The sequence below is a fragment of the Salvelinus alpinus genome, chromosome 17 (genome assembly GCF_045679555.1).
Source record: "Salvelinus alpinus chromosome 17, SLU_Salpinus.1, whole genome shotgun sequence".
In the NCBI taxonomy this organism is placed as follows: Eukaryota; Metazoa; Chordata; class Actinopteri; order Salmoniformes; family Salmonidae; genus Salvelinus; species Salvelinus alpinus.
Genome location: NC_092102.1, coordinates 11,269,606 through 11,296,928, shown reverse-complemented (window position 1 = coordinate 11,296,928; position 27,323 = coordinate 11,269,606). Strand labels below are relative to the sequence as shown.

Here is a 27,323-nt window from a genome sequence, read left to right as displayed (position 1 = left end):
ATCCTTGATGAAAACCTGCTCCAGAGCGCTCAGGACCTCAGACTGGGGCGAAGGCTGACCTTCCAACAGGACAACAACCCTAAGCACACAGCAAAGACAACACAGAAGTGGCTTGTCCTTGAGTGGCCCAACCAGAGCCCAGACTTGAACTTGATCGAACATCTCTGCAGAGACCTGAAAATAGCTGTGCAGCGACGCTCCCCATCGATCCTGACAGAGCTTGAGAGGATCTGCAGAGAAGAATTGGAGAAACTCTTAAATTACAGGTGTGCCAAGCTTGTAGCGTCAAGCGTCATGTTTTTTTGCAGGTCTGTTTCCCCACATTTATTGATTAATTAATTTCCAATCATGAAATGTATACCCATTCCCCAATCAAATACCTTCATCGATACCACAAAAAAATGACAAAATCTGAGTTTTACTCCAATCCTGCAACCCTCATAAAATCCACCAGTATCCCAAAGAATTATGCAAAAACAAGCATAGTAAACAACAATTGGTATTAATAAAAAATAAAACACATAAGGCTACTATTATAAGTATTTCGGTCACAACTTGGTTTATTAACAATATTGGGTTAACACGTTTGTTTTTTATATAAATAAATGTACGACGTAAAAAAAGGCAGTCTAGAACACCATTGCCCAAAATGCATTGCTCCAATAACTTGTTGTATTACTTGTGAGGCACAGCTGAGTGAGCATACATTTAAATAATGTGCTTTTTATTTATATTTTACTGGGCTGATGATGCCTGTATCTGATGGAAGGAGAGAGCAGCAGACTGAGTCAGCCTCTCAATATCCCTCCGCTCTCCCTTTCCTCCACTGACACTGACCAAAGGCACACCATCTTCCAGCTGTTGGAGAAACTTGAGTCGCACTGCATTATTTCTGCCTCATGCACAAATTCATGTTGTTACTCCTATGAACAGAAGACCCAAGTCGCTAATAATAACAACAACGCAAGCCTTTAGATACACTTTCCTACTCATTCACTACTGCCGCAGTGCTTGTTGTAGCGCTGAGTGGAAATAGGAAAAGCGCGCTTTTTATGGCTTATAAAAGTGTCGAATACAAATTGTTGACAGTGCTGAGTAAGGACTTAAACATGAAAAATCACTCGTAAAAACAGAAGCTCTGTGCTGTATTCGTCTTTACACATTGTTTAAAACGGTTTGAAATCTCACAGTATCAATTTTGCTGTAGTTTTCTTTTATGCCTGCAGACATCCCAGAGACACATTTTTTTTTAAATAGGCACACATGGCTTTATCAATGTTTTTTTTACAGAAATGTTTGGCGATTGACTAGGAATGCAAAGGATCGGTTGGGGATCCCTGCTCTAGAAAGTTGAATGAAGTTCAACCTCGTGCTTCTCTCAGTGGGTTGATATTATGCATGGCAGTCCGGCAGTCTTGGTGTGGCTGCCAGCCAAATAGCGTATGCAATGTGTTGCACTAATGTATTTTCTGTAAAGGAAACACGCAGGTGAAATGGTTTAAAACAAAGCTATTTTGATGGTCTGCGTTTAGAAAATTCAGATTTGTGAACTCTTAACGAAACCGCCTATCCTGATGCTCAGGCCATGTAGCCTACATCTGTGCACACTCAAGCATGCACTTTCACACAATCGTGACAAGACTGAGAGACCAGACATATGCTCCAAATAAAGGACAATGACGAAATTGACATAAAACTGGTAAATATACTGAACAAAAAAATAAACAGATGTTGGTCCCATGTTTCATGAGCTGAATTTAAAGATCCAAGAAATGTTCCATATGCACAAAAAGCTTATTTCTCTCAAATTGTGTGCACAAATTTGTTTACATCCCTGTTAATGAGCATTTCTCCTTTGCCAAGTTAATCACAAGAATCTGATTGAACAGCATGATCATTACACGAGTGCTCCTTGTGTTGGGGACAATAAAAGGCCACTCTAAAATGTGCAGTTTTGTCACACAACACAATGCCACAGATGTCTCAAGTTTTGAGGGAGCATGCAATTGGCATTCTGACTGCAGGAATGTCCACCAGCTGTTGCCAGAGAATTTGAATGTTATTTATCTACCATAAACCTCCTCCAACGTCGTTTTAGAGAATTTGGCAGTACCTCCAACCGGCCTCACAACCACAGACCACGTGGTGGTGGTGCTGTGGTGTAACCACACCAGCACAGGACCTCCACATCTGGCTTCTTCACCTGCGGGATAGTCTGATAGTCTGAGACCAGCCCCCCAGGCAGCTGATGAAACTGTGGGTTTGCGCAACCAAAGAATTTCTGCATAAATGGTCAGAAACCATCTCAGGGAACCTCATGTGCATGTTCGTCGTCCTCACGAGGGTTGTAACCGACTTCAGTGGGCAAATGCTCACTTTGTGCACAATTTGAATGCACAGAGATACCGTGACAAGATCCTGAGGCCCTTTGTCGTGCCATTCATCCACCACCATCACCTCATGTTTCAGCATGATAATGCATGGCCCCATGTCGCAGGATCTGTACAGAATTCCTGGAAGCTGAAAATGTCTGTTCTTCCATGGCCTGCATACTCACCAGACATGTTACCCATTGAGCATGTTTGGGATGCTTTGGATCAACGTGTACGACAGCGTGTTCCAGTTCCCGCCAATATCCAGCAACTGCTCACAGCCATTGAAGAGGAGTGGGACAACATTCCACAGGCCACAATCAACAGCCTGATCAACTCTATGCTAAGGAGATGTATCGATGCCCAACAGATGCATATCTGTATTCCCAGTCATATGAAATCCTTAAATTAGGGCCTAATGAATTCATTTCAATTGACTGATTTCCTTATATGAACTGTAACTCAGCAAAATCTTTGAAATTGTTGCATGTTGCGTTTATATTTTTGTTCAGTGTATAATTAAATAAACCACAACTTCATTATCACAGCGCAGTTTGTGAGCTCTCCAAACAATGTGTACACTACCAGAATGAGAACAGTATGCAGTATTAATACATTGAATAAACAGAAAAGACCATAACCAAACATTCTAGATTAATGGGGAAGTGGCAATGAATAACAGTAGCCTACATTTAGTACTGCTGATACATTTGATACATTGTGGGGAATTTATAAACATTGACAAACCGAGAGAGTGAGTATGGACAGAGATGTGCCTTGCGCTTAGTTGCAACACAGTATTTGAAAACAATGTGATCTCTGGTTAAGACCGATTTTTGACGTCTGTTCGAATACTCATGTCTATCCCTACTCAGTTGTCCTATGAAACTGTGGTAATGTCATTGGTTGTGGCTCTCCACTGCAGCTGCTCCAGACAATCCTGCAGCTGGTAGGCACAGCCAGCCAGGTCCATGTAGAGCAGGGCCGAGTATACGTCCTCCAGACTTGCAGTCGGGCCCTGGCTCCACAGCCGCAGCATCTGGTACTGCCTCTCAATAGAGCCCAGGCCTGGCTCCAGCTCCACACGCTCTAGCTGCCGGTCGGTCAGGGAGAGCACGCGCAGGAACTCCTTCCAGCGCCGCAGAGGCACCTCCTTGATGATGGCATATAACACCGTCGCGGGCCAGTGCTCCTCCTGGGTGTCCTGGCGAGGGACTGAGGAAGAGAGGGAGGAAATCAGGGCCAATATTCACAAAGCGTCTTAGAGTAGGAGTGCTGATCTAGGATAAGGGTTCCTGTGTCCATGAAATTGTATTAATTATTATCTAAAAGGCAAAACTGAACCTAGATCTGTGTTCCTACTCTGAGAAGCTTAATACGGGCCCAGAAAGGTAACAGGTGGAGAGATTTTTGTAAAGTGCTTAAAGGAAAACTCTACATAAAAACAAAAATGTTTTCTTGTCAGCAATCAAGTTGTCAAGATATGTAACTTTCAAAATATATAACATGATGCAAAATGCATCATACAGGGATTATTTGTGTATTTTGAAAGTTACATATCTTGAAAACTTGATTGCTGACAAGAAAAACATTTTGGGACAATGTCAACAATGGACTAATGAAACGGATATCAAAAGATCGTTTTTAGGTGGAGGTTTCCTTTAAGTAAGCAAAGAAGTAATAGAGAGTTTGGGCAAGATTCAATCAATGTAATCAGGTCATTTGTGGCGTATGAGGAAACCTCTCTGTGCTGTGAGGGTGCGTTTTAGGAGTGAGAAAGTGCTTTAACTTTTCAACAGAAACGGCTAAACTTGTCTCGCTTGTGTAAATGATGAGACCTGATAAGTGTGATGCTCATAGTTTATTTCTAACAAGCATTTTATTATTTAGATTTGCACACTATGCACACTCCTAGTCCAGTAGATTTGTTTTTGAGGGGGAAGTCGCAGTCTGGACCCTAGTCAACTGTTGTAAAGGAAATGACACGCAAGCTGAACTATACCACAGAACATGCACCATAACCTTACAACAACAACACGGGAGAATTCTGAAGTTGACAACCATGTGGAATTTTCATGTAAACTAGACGTGGCCATACTATTTAATCTCAAAGATACAAAAATCAAAAAAACGTGGCCTTAAATTTGAGGTTAGAAGATCAAAAACAGGATGTAAAGACCCGGGACAAACATTTTCATGTATCATATTTTGTCACTGAAACCACTGTAACCAACATCACGCTTTGATGCTTGGTGTAGATGCTTCTGTGCATATTTTCAGTGGAACGGATGTTGGAATCAGGGTGTAATTTGCAAGACGGATAAGGCAACAACCTTAAATGTTAAAGGCCGAGCAGTTGAAGGCTGCTTTTCGCTATTTGATTTGCCAATTAATCTGAACCTCAGATTCTTTCTGATTCATATCACCAAAGTTTCGCAGTTTCCACCTACACATACACCCACATTTCCACGTGACTGACAAGAGATATGTTTTATGCTGACACGCTGCGGCATTTAAGGAAAGGCGGTTGTTTTGAGTACACAACAGTACATATTCTACCCACATCAAAGCGACAGGACAGGTAGTACTATGCTGTAGGGTACACACCTCAGAAATGTGCTCGATGGGATTTGCTTTTGCTTCTGATATGCGAAAACACCTACATTATATCATATACGTTTATAATAAATCCAAGCTTATGCACCCAAAATTAAAGTCCTACTCCAGGCTCTTTTTCACTTAATTTATCACCTGATTTACTTAACCCTTTACACTCGTACCCATATACGGGTTGAAAATGGCAGATTTGGGCACTAATAAGCGCCTAAATTGGAACAAAGTGACTGTACAGTAACATACTATACATGATGTCAGAGGTCTGGGCTTTGCACTTCACAGCGCTGTATTGGTTTTCATTGAAGTTGTTCTGATCTTGAGCACCACACGCAACAAGACGTTGCCCCCATCCCTGAATTGCCTTGTAAAAGCCAAACACTGTAAGATCATATTTTAGGACCGCTAGTCATGTTGGGAATAGGACAAGATTTCAAATCATGCCGACCTGACCCAGATTCCGATATATAATGGACCGTTTTTGGTCATTGTGTGATGTTGAGGATACAGGGTTGTGTTCCAAACAAAACGTCTACAAGTGTGCTTGCTCTAGTTCCTCAACAGCACAGCTAGGAGAGCTAAAGAAAAAGTACCTTATAGTTCAAGACTTTTCTTTGAGTCATAAAAGTGCATTGAAATTGCTTAGGAACTGTGCACACTTTAGAGAGGTGTGTGGCCACTTGGAGACACCAGTTACTACTCTCATTCAAACCCTTATTTGCACCTACCCCACATTTTCCAGGAATAGTCTTATTTTGTTACTGAAAGTATCTAGAGTATTTTCAGATTCCGCTATCGACAAATGTGGCAAAGTACACTAAATGTAAAATGCACATAAAATCAACAGCGTGATGTTTGGATTCAGTTGTTAGGTTCTTATTTTTCTGAGTAAATAACTCACGGACACTAGAGAAGCTTTAACCAAGTTTAATTCTTCCCAAAGGTTCTGTACAGCTGTAATTCAGACAACCCAACATTTCTCCCATCCAGATATATATATCCCACTTAAGACACTCCTCCTTCTCTTCAATCCTTACATCTTATGGTTTAACAGGAAAAGAGTAACAAGATACCAAACCTTTATTACTCCCTTCAGGGAATTTGTCCTCGCCTCCTGACCTCAACCCCTCCATCTAATCCCCAGATGTCCATCTGTCTCCCCTGTATCAACACGTTGCTCTCCTCTTGTCCACCCAACACATTCCACAGCTATCTGTCTTTCTACAGAGACCCAGTCTCTTTCACTCCTTAATATTCTATGCTTCTTCTCTATCATTTATTTAATATCTCCATGTTCAAAATGTCAAATCCAACACAGTCTTGTGTCAGGATGAACTGTTGTGTCCTCACCTTTGGTCTAATAATTTTTGCATTATCTCCAAACTGTTCCCTTTCAATTGCTACCATGGTTATGCATTTGCTTTTCATATTCATTCTGTAAGAAAAATGTACATTTAGCCCTATACATACAGTCAAATTCCCACGAGTATAAAGGGTTAACAAAAGGCACTCAATAGGTGGTCCAGGTAGCTTGTTAGAGCAGCTTAAATGCAATGTTGCCAAACTAAGGCTGACGGCAAAGCTACACTGGGAGACAAACAAACTACATGTAACTGCCAAAATAAAGGAAACACTTGAGTAAACGAGGGATACAATTTATATTGAAAGCAGGTGCTTCCACACAGGTGTGGTTCCTGAGTTAATTAAGCAACATCCCATCATGCTTAGGGTCATGTATAAAAAAGGATCCCATCAGCTTTATATAGGCTAGGCCTACTATATTTATTTTTCAACTTTCCTAATATTAAACACATACAGTGGGGAGAACAAGTATTTGATACACTGCCGATTTTGCAGATTTTCCTACTTAAAAAGCATGTAGAGGTCTGTAATTTTTATCATAGGTACACTTCAACTGTGAGAGACGGAATCTAAAACAAAAATCCAGAAAATCACATTGTATGATTTTTAAGTAATTAATTTGCATTTTATTGCATGACATAAGTATTTGATACATCAGAAAAGCAGAACTTAATATTTGGTACAGAATCCTTTGTTTGCAATTACAGAGATCATACGTTTCCTGTAGTTCTTGACCAGGTTTGCACACACTGCAGCAGGGATTTTGGCCCACTCCTCCATACAGACCTCCAGATCCTTCAGGTTTCGGGGCTGTCGCTGGGCAATACGGACTTTCAGCTCCCTCCAAAGATTTTCTATTGGGTTTAGGTCTGGAGACTGGCTAGGCCACTCCAGGACCTTGAGATACTTCTTACGGAGCCACTCCTTAGTTGCCCTGGCTGTGTGTTTCGGGTCGTTGTCATGCTGGAAGACCCAGCCACGACCCATCATCAATGCTCTTACTGAGGGAAGGAGGTTGTTGGCTAAGATCTCGCAATACATGGCCCCATCCATCCTCCCCTCAATACGGTGCAGTCGTCCTGTCCCCTTTGCAGAAAAGCATCCCCAAAGAATGATGTTTCCACCTCCATGCTTCACGGTTGGGATGGTGTTCTTGGGGTTGTACTCATCCTTCTTCTTCCTCCAAACACGGCGAGTGGAGTTTAGACCAAAAAGCTCTATTTTTGAATCATCAGACCACATGACCTTCTCCCATTCCTCCTCTGGATCATCCAGATGGTCATTGGCAAACTTCAGACGGGCCTGGACATGCGCCTGCTTGAGCAGGGGGACCTTGTGTGCGCTGCAGGATTTTAATCCATGACGGCGTAGTGTGTTACTAATGGTTTTCTTTGAGACTGTGGTCCCAGCTCTCTTCAGGTCATTGACCAGGTCCTGCCGTGTAGTTCTGGGCTGATCCCTCACCTTCCTCATGATCATTGATGCCCCACGAGGTGAGATCTTGCATGGAGCCCCAGACCGAGGGTGATTGACCGTCATCTTGAACTTCTTCCATTTTCTAATAATTGCGCCAACAGTTGTTTCCTTCTCACCAAGCTGCTTGCCTATTGTCCTGTAGCCCATCCCAGCCTTGTGCAGGTCTACAATTTTATCCCTGATGTCCTTACACAGCTCTCTGGTCTTGGCCATTGTGGAGAGGTTGGAATCTGTTTGATTGTGTGTGGACAGGTGTCTTTTATACAGGTAACGAGTTCAAACAGGTGCAGTTAATACAGGTAATGAGTGGAGAACAGGAGGGCTTCTTAAAGAAAAACTAACAGGTCTGTGAGAGCCGGAATTCTTACTGGTTGGTAGGTGATCAAATACTTATGTCATGCAATAAAATGCAAATTAATTACTTAAAAATCATACAATGTGATTTTCTGGATTTTTGTTTTAGATTCCGTCTCTCATAGTTGAAGTGTACCTATGATAAAAATTACAGACCTCTACATGCTTTGTAAGTAGGAAAACCTGCAAAATCGGCAGTGTATCAAATACTTGTTCTCCCCACTGTAGCTTATATTTACTGAAGTATAGCCTACCTGGCTGCCATGAAAATAAACCACGGGGAAAAGCTTCCTCCATTCGCTATTTAAGTGCATAGATGACATGTATTTTTTGCCGCTGCCCCTGTTTCGATACAGGTGCATGATAACTGTCCATTCTAAATCAAAACAAATATCACACATATATTATTTAGTATATCTAAAGACATGCTTAAATCAAGAATAGGTGACAATATTAGCCTATCACTTGTGAATTATATTGAATCATAGTCACACACCTCATGTAACCTAGCCCATAGGCCTATATGATTTAATATTGTGGACAAATAACTTCTTAAAATTAAGCACATTAATCCGCTTTACAAGGGGTGTAGAGCCTAACTGGCATATATAAACAGTGTGTGAGTTTCAAGTTTGGGGAAGATAATTTTCACCATAAAAATGTCACTTTTGATAATGGTGTTTTTCGCCAATGGAACATCCGCGCTTATAGCCTACTACAATGTGCGCATTGCTGTTCTTATAATGTGAAGAAAGCCTAATAGTTTATCAACATTTTAAGCTACAGTAAACATTCTGATCTGTTGCGTCAGCCACATTGCATAAAAACTTTTTTGTTGATGCTAGTGGTTGCATTAATTTGGGATCTATCGCATCCCACAACTGTCCCAGACTATGTTTGGAATATTTTTTTATTGAGCAGAATAGGTCAAATTTTGTACTATGGTGGATAGTAGATTGACATAGGCTAGTGCTTTTGCTGTTCGTTAGGCCTACTCATCTTGTTGGCTGACGAAAAGTAAATGTGGACAATTCTTCCATTAACTTCAATATGCACCTCGGGAATTGGATAAGGACGTGCAGTTACGTCCCCAATGTGTCGGTCTTAACTTGTAGCCTGTGAGAAAGATCTGATCACATGACAGAGAGCCTGTGGGTGAGAGATGCTTCAGATTGTGCAGCACTCAGAGAGAAGTGCACAACACAGCACTCCGGGCTGCAAAAGGCATGGATTTTTTTAGGGTGCATTACGGCCACAAAGGGGATGCCCCCGTGAAATTTGAGGCATTATCATGTGCTTGTCAAATTGTGAATGAGAGACTATTGGAGTGTGTACAGCCTGCGCCAAAAAAAAACAAAGCAGAGCTCATGCCTTTCAAGCAACTTTTTTCAAATCATCATTGGAATCTCATCATGCAGCCTTATAATATATAAAAAATCTAAACATATAGCCCAATTTTTGTAGAACAACTAAAGTTACATTAATAACTCAAAATTAAGCATATAGGAGTATCTATTTCTTTATTTACCGCTCAAGACAGAATAGCCGAATGTGCACACTCCCTCAAATCGTTTGGAGAAAATATTTGTTCAATTGTATTTTTCATACTATAAAATAATTCCATGGAATTATAAGCAAATCTTGTCTGCTAAATGAACTAGTGTAGCCCAAAGCCATTTGGCATAGCCACATCAGGACCTAACATAAGGACAACTCAGTGTGCTATTCTTCTCTACTTCATATCATGCTTCTTTAGACCTGTCTAAAATACATAATGGATTTATTGAGAAGGTGTAGGTTATATTACATGGGGTTTATTAGACTTTTTAAAATGGCTTGCAGGTTATGTGTGGAAGCCAGGAGTTGCTAAATGTGTTTATGTTAATTAACGTTCAATTACCGTGAGACAGACAGTTATTTGCTTGACAATCACCGACTGACGAAATTCTGTGACCGCCACAGCCCTAGTCACGTCCCTCCAATAGAGTTCCAGACACTAGTATAATCTATGCCAAGGTGTTTGTTGGTGTTTCCTTTATTTTGTCAGTTACGTCTACATTGAAGATAGACAAACATCAAATACTTACCTCTGGGCTCTCTGTCTGGCAGCAGGGGTGTGACAAGGGGGTTAAACTCAGTCTTGGCAGCACTGTGAGCGAGTGTCATCATGGGAATCCCTTCAGTAATGTTCAGCGTCTTGGAAGGGACAGCAGACAGACAATAATCCTTAGCATCTGTCTGGCTAAGCAGAGCAGCAAAGTGTCCATACACACATACAGTATAGGTATAGTAACATATCAAAAGAGATACTGATCATTTGCTGAACTAGATTCTTCCTTACAGGTTTAAAATCAGACAAAGACAAATGATATCTACTGATGCAAACATAGCCATGCTGTACATTCCAACTCTAAATGTAATGTAGGTTTTGCACCTGCTAGTCAGGACTGGCCTACAGGCGAATAACATCTTTCTTCTCATGTTCTTTATAGTTTGTATCATCTGCTTCCTTTCTAACACTATCGCTGATCATTATCCAAATGTAACGTCAGAAACTGATACTAACCAGTGAAGTTGGGTAGTTTGGCTGATGATGAAGCTGATCTGTTTGAGTTAAAGACAGATATGATCAGTTTCCTGCACCAACTGTTGCAGTGAATAACTTGTGTATTCACACAATAGCTCTTTAAGATTAAACGTCAGGCTTTTTTTTTTAAAGAAAAACAACACAATTGGAGGTTTTAAGTCCATAACAATGCTTAAACCACATTAGGAGACTGCTTTTGAGGTCTGGGAAAAATCAGAGAAATTTATATTTTTGAGTGTAGTTACCCTTTAATTCAAGTGTACAGGCACCTAGCACTGTTGTTTGGTTATCGGTGTTTCTGTAGCACGAGATGGAGTTTGCAAAACAAACGACCACTGGATTGATGAAAATAATAAAGATATCATTCGGCAAGGTAGGCTAATTTGAAGCTAGATAACATTTCATTGAAACAGTTTATGGGAAAGCCTTTCCATCTACCACAAGATGGTTAGGCCCATCACTATATTTGTCCTGTTCCTTAATTGTTTGAAACCTGGACGTTTTACCTCATTATGAGGGATGTCTTACCTTGCTTCAAAGTAGCCTATAGCCAAAATCCTACCATAGAGACGTGGAGGCAATTATTATCTAAAGACTTCCTCATATGCATACAATACTCCTGTTCTATATATTTTCTTTAAACTTTCTTTCATTGTCTAGCAGCCAAAGGCCTTATCCTAGTCATATTAGCAACTCATGAGAGTTGTTGCATCTTTAGATCGCCCCTCTTTCTAAATGTCTAACAGATATTTCCATCTATGTCCATGAAACTGCTTGCAGGTACGGTAAGCATTTAGAAAGGTGTTTTCCGCAAATTGCATTTTAGAACATTCGCCCGTGTGCACATTGCTGCGGCTAAAATGTGAAGAAAATAAGAGTTTATCGCCATTTTAAGCTAAACATTCTGATCTGTTCCATAAACCTTATTAATTGATATGGTGTATACCTCCACTACACTACTTTGATACGCATCGTGGGGATTAAGAAGTGAGTATACACAATGCAAACTGTAAAATAAGCGGGTATTCAGCGTATACCTGCGTATATATACCCTCCACTACACCACTGCTGCTAATAACATTATTAAAGTTGGAGTGGTAAGAATTACCCACATTTTCAGGTAAACCAAGTATAACATTCAACACTTCTTTAGTAAAAAAAAAACAACAACAACAACTTTGCTTACAGTGGCAAGAAGAAGTATGTGAACCCTTTGGAATTACCTGGATTTCTGCATAAATTGGTCAGAAAATCTGTCACAACAATAGACAAACACAGTCAAACACAACTAATAACACACAAATAATTATACGTTTTCATGTCTTTATTGAACACAGCGTGTAAACATTCACAGTGCAGGGTGGGAAAAGTATGTGAACCCTTGGATTTAATAACTGGTTGACCCTCCTTTGGCAGCAATAACCTCATCCAAACGTTTTCTGTAGTTGCGTATCAGACCTAATTTTGGACCATTCCTCTTTACAAAACTGTTTCAGTTCAGCAATACTCTCGGGATGTCGGGTGTGAACCGCTCTCGACGTCATGCCACAGCATCTCAATCGGGGTTGAGTGACTGGGCCACTCCAGAAGGCGTGTTTTCTTCTGTTGAAGCCATTCTGTTGTTGATTTACTTCTGTGTTTTGGGTCGTTGTCCTGTTGCGTCACCCAACTTCTGTTGAGCTTCAATTGGCGGATAAATAGCATTACATTCTCCTGCAAAATGTCTTGATAAACATGGGAATTCATTTTTTCCATCAATGATAGCAAGCTGTTCAGGCCCTGAGGCAGCAAAGCAGCCCCAAACCACGATGCTCCCTCCACCATATTTTACAGTTGGGATGAGGTTTTGATGTTGGTGTGCTGTGCCTTTTTTTCTCCACACATAGTATTGTGTTCCTTCCAAACAACTCAACTTTAGTTTAATCTGTCCACAGAATATTTTGCCAGTAAAGCTGTGGAACATCCAGGTGATCTTTTGCGAACTTCAGACGTGCAACAATGTTTTATTTGGACAGCAGTGGCTTCTTCCGTGGTGTCCTCCCATGAACACCATTCTTGTTTAGTGTTTAACGTATCGTAGACTCGTCAACAGAGATGTTAGCATGTTCCAGAGATTTCTGTAAGTCTTTAGCTGACACTCTAGGATTCTTCTTAACCTCATTGAGCATTCTGCTCTCTGCTCTTGCAGTCATCTTTACAGGACGGCCACTACTAGGGAGAGTAGCAACAGTGCTGAACTTTCTCCCTTTATAGACAATTTGTCTTACCATGGACTGATGAACATCAAGGCTTTTAGAGATACTTTTGTAACCCTTTCTAGCTTTATGCAAGTCAACAATCCTTAATCTTAGGTCTTCTGAGATCTCTTTTGTTCGAGTCATGGTTCACATCAGGTACTGCTTTATGTGAATAGCAAACTCACATTTTGTGAGTCTTTTTTATATTGCAGGGCAGCTCTAACCAACATCTACAATCTTGTCTCATTGATTGGACTCCAGGTTAGCTGGAGAGTCCTGACTCCAATTAGCTATTGAAAAAGTCATTAGCCTAGGGGTTCACATACTTTTTCCAACCTACACTGTGAATGTTTAAATTAAGTAATCAATATAGACAAGAAAAATACAATCATTTGTGTGTTATTAGTTTAAGCATACTCTGTCTATTGTTGTGACTTAGAGGAAGATCAGATCAAATTCTATGACCAATTTATGTAGAAATCCAGGTTATTCCAAAGAGTTCACATACTTTTTCTTGCAACTGTATATGTATTACTGTATATATAATGTATATCAATATACCACCCTAAGGGATCAAATCTGAGTAGGCCATTGGTTACAGTGTTGAATTGACAAGCAAGTCAACTGGGTTACTGACTGCCTGAATATTTTATCATTACCATTGGCTGAGGTGTCCCTGGTAGGCAACTGGAGTTCCTTTTCTGGGTTTGCGTAACAGCCAAGTTTCCTCCATCCACCCAGGAGACAGGACATTAACAGAGTGGTGACCAGGAAAACCAGAAGGACATACATCATGATGTAGGGGAGGTGAGCTGTTGAGGATACAGATAAGTATAACCATCAACGGCATTTATTTCATACCACAAAAATAACTCTACTATCTGACTACATTTAAGAGGGATCAGAAGAATGTAGGGTAGAGAGCTAAAAGATTCAACTACAGCAAATTGTTGGCATGGAGGAGAAATTCTATCAAGTATTAATGCTATCAAGTAACACCTGCAATAGTTACCATTTGAGTTGACTTACATTGTCATGTCAGTTACCATAAGTGTATTATAATTGTAAAAAGGTAAGTGTTTTAAACAACTTGGTTCTGCTTGTTGTGTCTCAAGGCTGTCTGAGTGTTAACAATAGGTGCTATGTAAGGATTATGAAAGCTTATGAAGGCTTCATGAAGTCACTGAAAGAACTGAAAGATCTGTGGAAGCAAAGGTATTGGTGGAACTCACAAGTGTCTGTATTTTTGATGATGGCGGGGTTGGGTGTTGGTATTGGGAGTTTGGGGGTTGAAGTTGTGGTGCACTCTTTCCTGAAATATGACGACAGAAAAACACAAGGTCACTCACATTAAAACCAGAAGGGATTTCCCAGCCAACTATATCACATTGACATTCACAGCTTTTTGTTTGATATGACACCAATAACATTTTTAAGTGAACATTTAAAGGGACAAAGAACATATGGATCAAATGTTTACAAACTGTTAATGAAAGGTTTGCATACAGATGTTTTTTATATGTTGAGCTTTTGCGTTGAACAAAATCCATTCTATAAACATACAGTGCCTTGCGAAAGTATTCATCCCCCTTGACATTTTGCCTATTTTGTTGCATTACAACCTGTAATTTATTTGGATTTAAATGGATTTTTATTTGGATTTCATGTAATGGACATGCACAAAAAATACCAAATTGGTGAAGTGAAAAAAAAGAACTTGTTTCAAAAAATTGTAAAAAAAAATTCACCCCCTTTGCTATGAAGCCCCTAAATAAGATCTGGTGCAACCAATTACCTTCAGAAGTCACATAATTAGTTAGATTGCACACAGGTGGACTTTATTTAAGTGTCACATGATCTCAGTATATATATACAGTTGAAGTCGGAAGTTTACATACACTTAGGTTGGCGTCATTAAAACTCGTTTTTCAACCACTCCACAAATTTCTTGTTAACAAACTATAGTTTTGGCAAGTCGGTTAGGACATCTACTTTGTGCATGACACAAGTAATTTTTGCAACAATTGTTTACAGAAAGATTATTTAACTTATAATTCACTGTATCACAATTCCAGTGGGTCAGAAGTTTACATACACTAAGTTGACTGTGCCTTTAAACAGCTTTGAAAATTACAGAAAATGATGTCGTGGCTTTAGAAGATTCTGATAAGGTAATTGACATAATTTGAGTCAATTGGAGGTGTACATGTGGATGTATTTCAAGGCCTACCTTCAAACTCAGTGCCTCTTTGCTTGACTTCATGGGAAAATAAAAATAAATCAGCCAAGACCTCAGAAAAAGAATTGTAGTCTGGTTCATCCTTGGGAACAATTGGGAACAATTTCCAAACGCCTGAAGGTACCATATTCATCTGTACAAACAATAGTACGCAAGTATAAACACCATGGGACCATGCAGCCGTCATACCGCTCAGGAAGGAGACGCCTTCTGTCTCCTAGAGATGAACGTACTTTGGTGCAAAAAGTGCAAATCAATCTCAGAACAACAGCAAAGGACCTTGTGAAGATGCTGGAGGAAACAGGTACAAAAGTATCTATATCCACAGTAAAACGAGTCCTATATCGACACAACCTGAAAGTCCGCTCAGCAAGGAAAAATCCACTGCTCCAAAACCGCCATAAAAAAAGCCAGACTACGGTTTGCTACTGCACATGGGGACAAAGATCGTACTTTTTGGAGAAATGTCCTCTGGTCTGAAGAAACAAAAATAGAACTGTTTGGCCATAATGACAATTGTTATGTTTGGAGGAAAAGGGGGAGGCTTGCAAGCCAAAGAACACCATCCCAACCGTGAAGCACGGGGGTGGCAGCATCATGTTGTGGGGGTGCTTTGCTGCAGGAGGGGCTGGGGCACTTCACAAAATAGATGGCATCATGAGGGAGGAAAAATGATGTGGATATATTGAAGCAACATCTCAAAACATCAGTCAGGAAGTTAAAGCTTGGTCGCAAATGGGTCTTCCAAATGGACAATGACCCCAAGCATACTTCCAAAGTTGTGGCAAAATGGCTTAAGTACAACAAAGTCAAGCTATTGGAGTGGCCATCACAAAGCCCTGACCTCAATCCTATAGAAAGGTTGTGGGCAGAACTGAAAAAGCATGTGTGAGCAAGGAGGCCTACAAACCTGACTCAGTTACACCAGCTCTGTCAGGAGGAATGAGCCAAAATTCACCCAACTTATTGTGTGACGCTTGTGGAAGGCTCCCCGAAACGTTTGACCCAAGTTAAACAATTTAAAGGCAATGCTACCAGATACTAATTGAGTGTATGTAAACTTCTGACCCACTGGGAATGTGATGAAAGAAATAAAAGCTGAAAGAAATAATTCTCTCTACTATTATTCTGACATTTCACATTATTAAAATAAAGTGGTGATCCTAACTGACCTAAAACAGGGATTTTTTACTTGGATTAAATGTCAGGAATTGTGGAAAACTGAGTTTAAATGTATTTGGCAAAGGTGTATGTAAACTTCCGACTTCAACTGTATATATACACACACCTGTTCTGAAACGCTGCAACACCACTAAGCAAGGGGCACCACCAAGCAAGCGGCACCATGAAGACCAAGGAGCTCTCCAAACAGGTCAGGGACAAAGTTGTGGAGAAGTACAGATCAGGGTTGGGTTATACAAAAATATCCGAAACTTTGAACATCCCACGGAGTACCATTAAAAATTATTATTTAAAAAAATGAAAGAATATGGCACCACAAAAATTCTGACAAGAGAGGGCTGTCCACCAAAACTCACAGACCAGGCAAGAAGGGCATTAATCAGAGAAGCAACAAAGAGACCAAATATAACCGTGAAGGAGCTGCAAAGCTCCAAAGTGGAGATTGGAGTATCTGTCCATATGACCACTTTAAGCCATGCACTCCACAGAGCTGGGCTTTACGGAGGAGTGGCCAGCCATTGCTTAAAGAAAAAAATAAGCAAACATGTTTGGTGTTCGCCAAAAGGCATGTGGGAGACTCCCCAAAAATATGAAAGAAGGTACTCGGGTCAGATGAGACTAAAATGTAGCTTTTTGGCCATGAAGGAAAATGCTATGTCTGGCACAAACCCAACACCTCTCACCACCCTGAGAACACCATCCCCACAGTGAAGCATGGTGGTGGCAGCATCATGCTGTGGGGATGTTTTTCATCGGCAGGGACTGGGAAACTGGTCAGAATTGAAGGAATAATGGATGGCGCTAAATGCAGGGAAATTCTTGAGGGAAACCTGTTTCAGTCTTCCAGAGATTTCAGACTGGGATGGAGGTTGCCCTTCCAGCAGGACAATGGCCCTAAGCATACTGCTAAAGCAACACTCAAGTGGTTTAAGGTCAAACATTTAAATGTCTTGGAATGGCCTAGTCAAAGCCCAGACCTCAATCCAATTGAGAATCTGCGGTATGACTTAAAGATTGCTTTACACCAGCGGTACCCATCCAACTTGAAGGAGCTGGAGCAGTTTTGCCTTGAAGAATAGGCAAAAATCCAGTGGCTAGATGTGCCAAGCTTACACACCCCAAGAGACTTGCAGCTATAATTGCTGCAAAAGGTGGCTCTACAAAGTATTGAGTTTGGTGGGTGAATAGTTATGCACGCTCAAGTTTTTTTTGGTCTTATTTCTTGTTTGTTTCACAATAAAAAATATTTTGCATCTACAAAGTGGTAGTAGGCATGTTATGTAAATCAACTGACACAAACCCCCAAAAAATCCATTTTAATTCCAGGTTGTAAGGAAAGAAAATAGGAAAAATGCCAAGCGGGTGTGCCTTTAGAACATTGATTATCAGAAACCTGAGAGTACCTCAGAAACATAGGATGTTCCGGAACTGCAGATCTTATAAAGCTCCGCTTTGAGGGGAAGTCCTCAACCCACTGACCTCAACGCATGCCATTACAAGATCTGATTGATCTTTCAGCAGCATCCAACAAATAACTGTGCTTCCTTGGTGTGTCAACAACAGAACACGTTCATTCTCTAGTACACTGGAATAAAACCCATGGCTGAGTCATTTCAGGGATATCAAGTCTATATCAAAATAACTATGGGGTTTTGAGGAGTTTTGCTAAATAGTAGGGATGCATCCCAAATGGCAACCTGTTCCCTATATATTGCACTACTTTTGACCAGGGCCCATATCAAAAGTTGTGCACTATATAGGGAATAGGGTGCTATTTGGGACACAATCAAGGTCTCAATGTGAAACAATGTAAATGTGTGATTTGAAAAAAAATCTATGATATTCTATGGTCATTGCCAGTGTCAAAATGTTATGGTTTGGTGAGATTGTAAAGTATGTGAGCATTACTCCTTGACACTACAGAATATTGTATTGTCAGAGCTAAACAAAAAGGGTGGTGCATATGTTCAGTTTACTAAATGTATAAATATTGTAGAAGCTGGAATCTGGTGGTCGTACGTTTGGCATGGTTGGCATCGCTTCAACTCGTCTTTGTTAAAGTCTGACTTACACACGGAACCTGAAGGGAAAATACAGGGACAATTCTGAGAATAGACAGTATCATGAACACATTTATCGTGAACACATATTTGTTCATTCAAAAACATTGTTTCTCTTATTCCTTCCGGTTTTGACACTGCTTACATTTTAACATGTTATTTTAAAACATTCAATGAATTTCATGGAGAAAACAAAATGAGGCCTTTGGTCAAGGACATGAAAGCAGTGCACATACAGTAAAACCTGGCCATTTCACTAATCTGTCACTCTTTGAGAGGTGAGGGGATAAAATTAAAATACATTCTATATACTGAGTACACAAAACACTAAGAACACCTGCTCTTTCCATGACATAGACTGACCAGGTGGATCCAGGTGAAAGCTATGATCCCTTATTGATGTCACTTGTTAAATCCACTTCAATCAATTTAGATGAAGGGGAGGAGACCGGTTAAAGAAGGATTTTTAATCCTTGAGACAATTGAGACATTGATTATGTATGTGTGTCTTTCAGAGGGTGAATCGGCAAGACAAAAGATTTAAGTGCCTTTGAACAGGGTATGGTAGTTGGTGTCAGGCATAGGGCTGTTGCAGTGACCGTATTACCACCACACCGGAGGTCATGAGTCATGAAGGCAGTCAAAGTCCACGTGACCATTTAGTCACGGTAATTAGGTTTCTCCCAGCTCTGATGCTGCTGATGGTCATTAGTAGCCTACCAAACTTGCTAACTGGACTCAGCACTCCATTGTCCCTTTAATCACTCTGACATCAATGCATTTGGAAATCTAATCAAACACTTCAATAGGCTATGTAATTGCATCAGAAAACAGAGTGATGGCCTCTACCGAAAAGAGGAGGATCTATAGGCTAGGCTTACTATATTTATTTTTCAACTTTCCTAATATTAAGCACATTGCTTATATTTACAACAGGAGTACAGCCTACCTGGCTGGCATAGAAATAAACCACGGGGAAAAGCGTCCTCCATTCGCTATAGATGACATCAGTGGTGATTTTAGCATGTAAATCTTGGTGTGTTAAAAATATATATAACTGTGGGATGCATGCCAGCAAAACCACTATACAACACTAAACAATACATGATTTGCACTATAACGGTGACAAACTGTGCCCACAAACTGTTAGGGCCTACATAAAACCCAACAGCAGAGTCCCAACACCTTACCACTGCTACACCTGGCTATCAGCGGAGCCTTGTCTTGCAGCGAAACAGTTCATTCAGCCTCATTTACTGCCTTTAAAAAAAACATAGCTGATGTGGCTGACTTGCTTAAACAAATGTGGTTCCTACTGACAATTGAGATGTGCAATCTATGGCATTAGGGGACGAAAAGTGGATAAGAGGCAATCCGTAATTTCGATTAAGATATTAATGAGCGAGCTAGGACAGATGTAGTCCACAAAAAACTATTTGTTCACTACTTTTTAAATGTACAGTGACAGAATTCAGAACATGGGCCGGTTCTTACAGTATTCTCCCTGTACATCAAGTCAGAACCGTAGGATAAATAAAGGGGGCATATAAGCAGGCAATGAAGGCTCTTACAATATTCAATGATTACATTTCTCTAAAACAGATTGTAGGCTACATGTACACCACCAAGTCAGAACAGTGGGATAAGTTATGAGGGGGGAAAGGGACAAAATTATTAGAGCGAGGCACATGGGCTACTAACAGCTTACAACACAATATAAATATACACTTAGTATTACTTTCTTAGCTACAGTATATATATCTCCCTGGCATATTACATCATTTATGCAGCAGCATACACAACATTTTTGGACTCACCTTGTTGTGCTGTGCTCACTTGAACAGGAAGGTGGCGCGGCAGTCCTTCGTGGGCAAACTTTGTCATCAAAGTCTGGCATTCTCTGGATTTATGGTGCTTTCAAGACAATTGGGAACTCAGAAAAAACAAGGTAGAATCAAGATGACGTCAGTGATCAGGTCGTAGCTCTAGAAAAAAGCCCATGTTCACGATTTACAATTCCGAGTTGGATGACCTGTCAGAAAGTACTTTCGCAGTCGGAGCTCATTTTTCCCGAGTTCCCAGTTATCTTGAACTCACTGAAATCAGATTTGGCAGTTCCGAGTCAACAATTGTTTTAAGTGCGGCACAAATCTTGCTTCATTGACAGCATGGCCGATGTTTAATGTTCATCATTTTAAGCTTGGAAAAGAGACTTGATTGCTAGTGCTTGCTTTGCAATGCTTGCAGTTAGCCACTGATTTCTTCCGAACCCCTCATTGTTGATTTTGCAATTTCCAAATTGTGTAATGTTTATGTCCAATGCCTGATGAGCACCAATGCGATTGATCTAAAATGTATCTTCATATGACAAGGATTAAAAAGTAGATTGCCAATTCATGATGATGACTGCTAGCTAAGATTTTGAAAGAATGATGTTGACATGATCATCCAATCAAAGCTGTACAGTGTTTCCTCTGACACATTGGTGCGGCTGGCTTACAGGTTAAGTGGGCATTGTGTCAAGAAGCAGTGCGGCTTGGCTGGGTTGTATTTCGGAGGATGCACGGCTCTCGGTCTTTGCCTCTCTCGAGTCCGTACGGAAGTCTCAGCGATGAGACAAGACCGTAACTACCAATTGGACACCACGAAATTGGGGAGAAAAAAAAGGGGAGAATTATTTAAATAAATAAAAACTACTGTAGATAGAACATGATTTGACGTCATTTTATCTGTGGCCAATGACCTTCAGCCTTCTTGGATGGGCACTTCTAATGTAACTCTATGGAAGCACCCAAGGGGCTTGAATTTTCGAGCTCTACCATCAGACATTACCAACACCTACGCTCAGTATTTTTCGCTGGCTGCCCCACCACCACAGAAAGCACTGAGCTTGGCTGAAGCATCTGCATTTTGGAGCTACCTTACGCATAAAGCAAAAAAGAGACCACGCAGCTTTATTTTCTCAATGTATTATTCGAATTTTTGGGGACATTGTTGGCAAAGTGATATTTGACATGTACAGTATTAATGCCAAAATAGCATGCAAAACAGTCAAGCCCCCCTGCCCTGAATGACAGGTCACCACTGGATGACATGTACTTTCCCCCGCTGCCCCTGTTTTGATACAGGTGCATGATAATGGTCCATTCTTAATCAAAACAAATTTCCCACATATATTATTTAGTATATGTACAGTACAGACAAGATTAAAACAATAATAGTCTGATGGGTGACAATATTAGCCTATCACATGTGAATTCTATATTATCACTGATGCCCAGCATAAGAAACAATGCCTTTTTTGGCGACTTTTTCTAATCATAGTTGCACACTTCATGTAACCTAGCCCAATGGCCTATTAAAGTGGCCAAATAGCTTCTTACAATTAAGGTAGTACCGATGCTTTGCTAACGTGGTATACACTAAGCTATCAGTTTCAGCAGTTTGCCAGCTGGCAAGCATCCATTTTCTACCGAATAACAACACTGTAGCAACTTTTATAATCAACTGAACGACTTGATCAGTGCAGTGTTAACTAGCTACATAGTTGTCAGTGCTATCTTCGTATCCAAGATAATGGTGTAGTTTCGCGCACGTAATTTTAGAACGATTAGCGCTTAATTTACCTAGGCTAGCCATGTGCAGCTATTGTGCCATCGCTTATAATGTAGAAGACACTACTAGCTAGCTAATAGTTTAGTCAACATTTACCGAATAGAACTACAACATTCAATGATCTGGTTGCGCTCAGCCTCACTCTGCAGGTAATATCACATTTTCATTTCATTTCATTGCTAGTAGGTTGTATTAATTTGGGATCTATCGCATCCCACAACTGTCCCAGACTATGTTTGGAATATTTATTTCTCGTCTAGAATAGATCAACTTTTAGTAGATTTACATAGGCTAGAGCTTTTGCTGTTCGTTAGGCCTACTCATCTTATTGGCTGAAGAAAAGTAAATGTGGACAGTTCTTCCAATATCTTCAACATGCACCTCGGAATTGGATAAGGACTTGCGCAGTTGCATCCTCGATGTGTCTGCCTTCACTTGTAGCCTGTGAGAAAGACCCGATCACGTGATGGAGAGCCGTGTGAGTGAGGTGAGAGATGCTTTCGAGCAGGCAGCATTTAGGAAGAAGGGCCACAAAAGGCATGGATTTTTTTAGGGTGCATTATGGCTACACAAAGGGGATGCTGCCGGGAAATTCGAGGCATTTTCAAGTGCTTCTCAATTTGTGAATGAGAGACTGACGAAGTGTGCACAGGCTGCGCAAAAAAAACTAATCAGAGCTCATGCCTTTCAAGCAACTTTTTTCAAATCATATTAGAGTTGCATCATGCAGCCTTATAATGTAGTAAATATCTAAACATATATCCCAACGTTTGTAGAACAACTAAAGTTACATTAATAACTCTAATTAAGCATATAGGAGTACCTATTTCTTTGTTAACCGCTCAACACAGAATAGCCGCATGTGCGCACTCCCTCAAATTGTTTGGAGAAAATATCCTTTCTATCTTACACAGCTTTGTTCAATTGTATTCTTATTACTATAAAATAATATAACATAATGCCATGAAATTCTAAGCAAATCTTGTCTGCTAAATGAACTAGTGTTGCCCACAGCCATTTGGCATAGCTAGTTTAGGACAACTCAGAGTATGCTATTCTGTTCTGCTGAAATAGACAACATTTTCTTCATATCATGCTTCCTTAGACCTGTCTAAAATAAAAAAAGGATATATTGTGAAGGTGTAGGCTATATTACACGGATTTATTAGACTTTTTAAAATGTAGATGTTCCAAAGGTCAGTGTCAGTGGCTTATGTTGTGGAAGCCAGGAGATGCTAAATGTGTTTATGTTAATTAACGGCGCACCAGTTTGTTTTAAGAACTTCAACGCTGCTGGGTTTTTCACACTCAAAAGTTTCCCATGTGTATCAAGAATGGTCAACCACCCAAAAGACGTCCTGCCAACTTGACACAACTGTGGGAAGCATTGGAGTCGACATGGGCCATCCCTGTGGAACGCTTTCAACACCCTGTAGAGTCCATGCCCCGATGACTTGAGGCTGAGGGGGGGTGCAAGGCAATATTAGGAAGGTGTTCCTAATGTTTGGTATACTCAGTGTATATATACAGTATATACACTGAGTGTACAAAACATTCGGAACACCCCACCCCCATCAATTCGTCTGAGCAGGGACTCTACAAGTTGTCGAAGGCGTACCACACGGATGCTGGCCTATGTTGACTCCAACCTGTCTCCTCCCCTTCATCTATACTGATTGAAGTTGATTTAACAAGTGACATCAATAAGGGTGCAGTGAAATGTATTGCTTTACATGGTCAGCCACAGTAGTGCAGCATGCCTGGATCAAACTAGGGTGTAGTGCCTTGCTTAAGGGCACAGCGGCAGATTTTTTACCTTTTCGGCGTGGGTATTTGAACCAGCAACCTTTCAGTTTACTGGCCCAACACTAACCACAAGGTTACCTGCCGCCCTATTATTGAGGCATTATTGAGGCTGCAGGGAATTCAGCAGAACTATTTCCAGTTTGCACAACATTTTGAATGTTATCAGGTCATAAAAGAGTTATACTTACAGAGACTGCAGTTTTTGCATTTGGAGCATGATTCACAGTACAAGTCCTTGTTGAGGTTCGTTGGGTAGAATCCCTCCTTGCAGCCACATACAATGTCACTCTTGGGCTCACAACCTTTCTTCTCCACTTGAGATACTAGGACAAAAAAACACAGAAGAAACTGTCTGTCTCACTCCCATCGCAAAACATAAACTCCCAAGGGGAAAAATATACAGTTTCTTCTTACACGCACGCACGCACGCACACACACGCGTGTATGAACAATCATTATTACACTGCGGTCCAGAAATTGACACTTGAATATGAGTGAAGAATGCGTACCTCCTATATCACATTTTTTACAGCGATGACAAGTTGGCAGTTCATTTACTATCGCTGTGAATGTCTGGCCGATACATTTTCTGCATTTGGAGGTTTCTTTGTGAAAGCCTGAAAGACATGTTGAAATACAGTACAATGTATATGTATCTTCACCAGAGATGCAGAAACATTGTTTTATAGGCACTGTAATTTAATGCCTAAAATGATCCACTGTTTAACATCAAGATTGTAAACATAGTTACAGCAAAATACAATATACTGTAGATTGGAACTAATGAGCTACACTTCTGTCCATGCTCAGATTCAAATTGTGTTACTCAGTGTTGCTTACCTGCTGGACATTTGTTGCAGCTACGTTCCGGGTCATTTTTTAGCTCCTCCTCTGTGCAACTCTGTGTAGAGTTGAGACAGGCTAGCGTCAAAACCTGGCAGACAAAGGCGAGACAGAGGTTTGTTAATGATGGTGGCACATGTTAGTGGCTCTTACCGTTATACTCATATTCCTTTACATAAATGTGTATATTTTGAAATAACCTTACCAATACTCTGATTTCAACATCAGATAGGTTTTTAAAGATCTGATGTCAAACCTCCAAACATGTAGGATACTTTGATCATTGGGAACACTTCATAAGTGGCCAGTCAGAATGCCTACATTGTAATTGTAACAGTGTAAAAACACTGACATGGAAATATTGCCTTCCACATCACTGCCTTGCTAACACTAACGACAACTATTGTCACCAAACATGAAATGCTAAACATTTCAAGCATCATCATATATGAAATAATTGTCTGTCATTATAAAAATAATCTGCTACGATATCACTTTACGTATTGGTTATGATGGCGTTATATAAGCATTATGACAGGCCAATAACAATTCATCAATTCTTTAAAAAAAAACTTTTTCCTAATTAATGTATAGGAATTTTTAACAATGAAACAATGAAAATTTTTAGCAATTTTTATGATTCCAATAATACTTACCAACACACAGAACCACATTTTGAAAATAATTGAAATGATTAAGTGTAGGCAGTCATTTGCTTCTCTCATTTGAAATCAATGAACGTTCTTATCTCAATCGTAAAACATAACTTAAGATAAATATTAAAAAGCCTGTGACGTCCAAAAAGTACAAAGTGAATCAACACAAAATGTTTGCGGCATTGTAGCTAGCCATCTGCCAATTTCCTAGACAGAATTCAACCAAAAAAACTAAGCTGGCTCTTAATACTCTAAGATGAGTTAGAAGTAGGTCAAAGGAAGTCTATAGTGTCAGCTCTTTCAAGACTTCGGAGAACTGATGAGGCGACAGGAAACCCTGTCAGATAAAATGCCTATTTCCATTGGTGGAACAACCATACGTAAGCAAGCAGTTCTACTTAATTTTGTAAAACTGCCATTTACTGTGCATTCGGAAAATACCAAAAAAAATGATACTTATCCACAATAATCTGCTGTGTGATGACACACTGTAACTTAATTTGTATGAATGGAATGACCCTTGCCTAGGTAGACTTGTTGCCAAGTGGGAAACCCAGGTCCGAGACCTGAAAGAGGGAGTTGCACTGTCACGATTTGCTACACTGGTGTCAGAGCGGGACGGTGCACGTGAGGCCATCGTAGAAAGATGAAGGGGGATACCTAGTCAGTTGTACAACTGAATGCATTCAACTGAAATGTGTCTTCCGCATTTAACCCAACCCTTCTAAATCAGAGATGTGCGGAGGGCTGCCTTAATAGACATCCACGTCTTCGGCACCCGGGGAACAGTGGGTTAACTGCCTTGCTCAGGGGGAGAGTGACAGATGTTTGCCTTGTCAGCTCAGGGATTCAATCCAGCAACCTTTTGGTTACTGGCCCAACGCTATTACACGCCAGGCTACCTGCCGCCCCAAAGCTTGTACACATTAGGGCCTTTAAAAAAGATATATGTTTACTTTAGTTTATTTAGTAAATATTTTCTTAACTCTATTTCTTGAACTGCATTGTTGGTTAAGGACTTGTAAGTAAGCATTTCACAGTAAGGTCTGTTGTATTTGGCACATGTGACAAATACAATTAGATTTGATTTGATAGTGAAGCATACAATCTCTCCCAACTGGGTTAACCCTATTTGAGCTATGGTTAGTGAGTGTGCTTACAGGTTAGTAGACCCAGGTTCAAGACCTGCAAGTGGAGTTGTCCTGTCACGGGTTTCCTATGTCACTCACTTCTGACACCAGCGTAGCAAACAGTGATAGTGCAACTCCCATTGCTTGGTGTCCCAGCCTGTGTGTCAAGCCAGCCAAGATTCAGGAGTCAATTCTCCACTGATACACTGTTATGGGATTTTTGTGAATAATGACTAAAATATGTATACATTTGACTTAGAATTAAACAGAATGAGAACGCTACAGAATACTACTATGTTACTGTATGAATGAATCTTATTATAATCATAATGCTGAATGTAATGTGTTCCTTGTTAGAAAGAATGGGTTTATCTTCAGACAGGCTTGAATGATGTGTCTACCCAGGGAGGGGAAAGACCTTGGGTTGGTGGCAGATTATTTAACAGGTGGCAGACAGTGATGAGAACTCTAACTATACTGCCATTGTATCCGAGAGGAGGATGGACATTAAAACCTATGACATCATCTTTATTATATAACCTGATGTAAATTGTAATATGATCAGTACTCTTGAGAATAAACGCTATTGATTGATTGATTTTGAGACTGGTTTCTGTCCATTTAATGCTGATAAGTATCTTACAAATTCTTATGTATGGGCAGAGTGTTTTAATTGAATTGGTTGATAAACATATAGGAATTAAATTCCTTTAACATACACTTGCATATTACAGGGATACTGTGTGCAATACTAGACTAAAGCATTTCATTACTCTAGTATCCCCAGGAAG

The 27,323-nt window shown here is 40.3% G+C and overlaps 1 pseudogene; it reads right to left on the bottom strand.

Moving 5' to 3' along the window:
* Positions 1-536: 536 nt before the first annotated feature.
* Positions 537-25,678, bottom strand: LOC139542116 (tumor necrosis factor receptor superfamily member 1A-like; annotated as a pseudogene).
* Between the last annotated feature and the right edge of the window lie 1,645 nt (positions 25,679-27,323).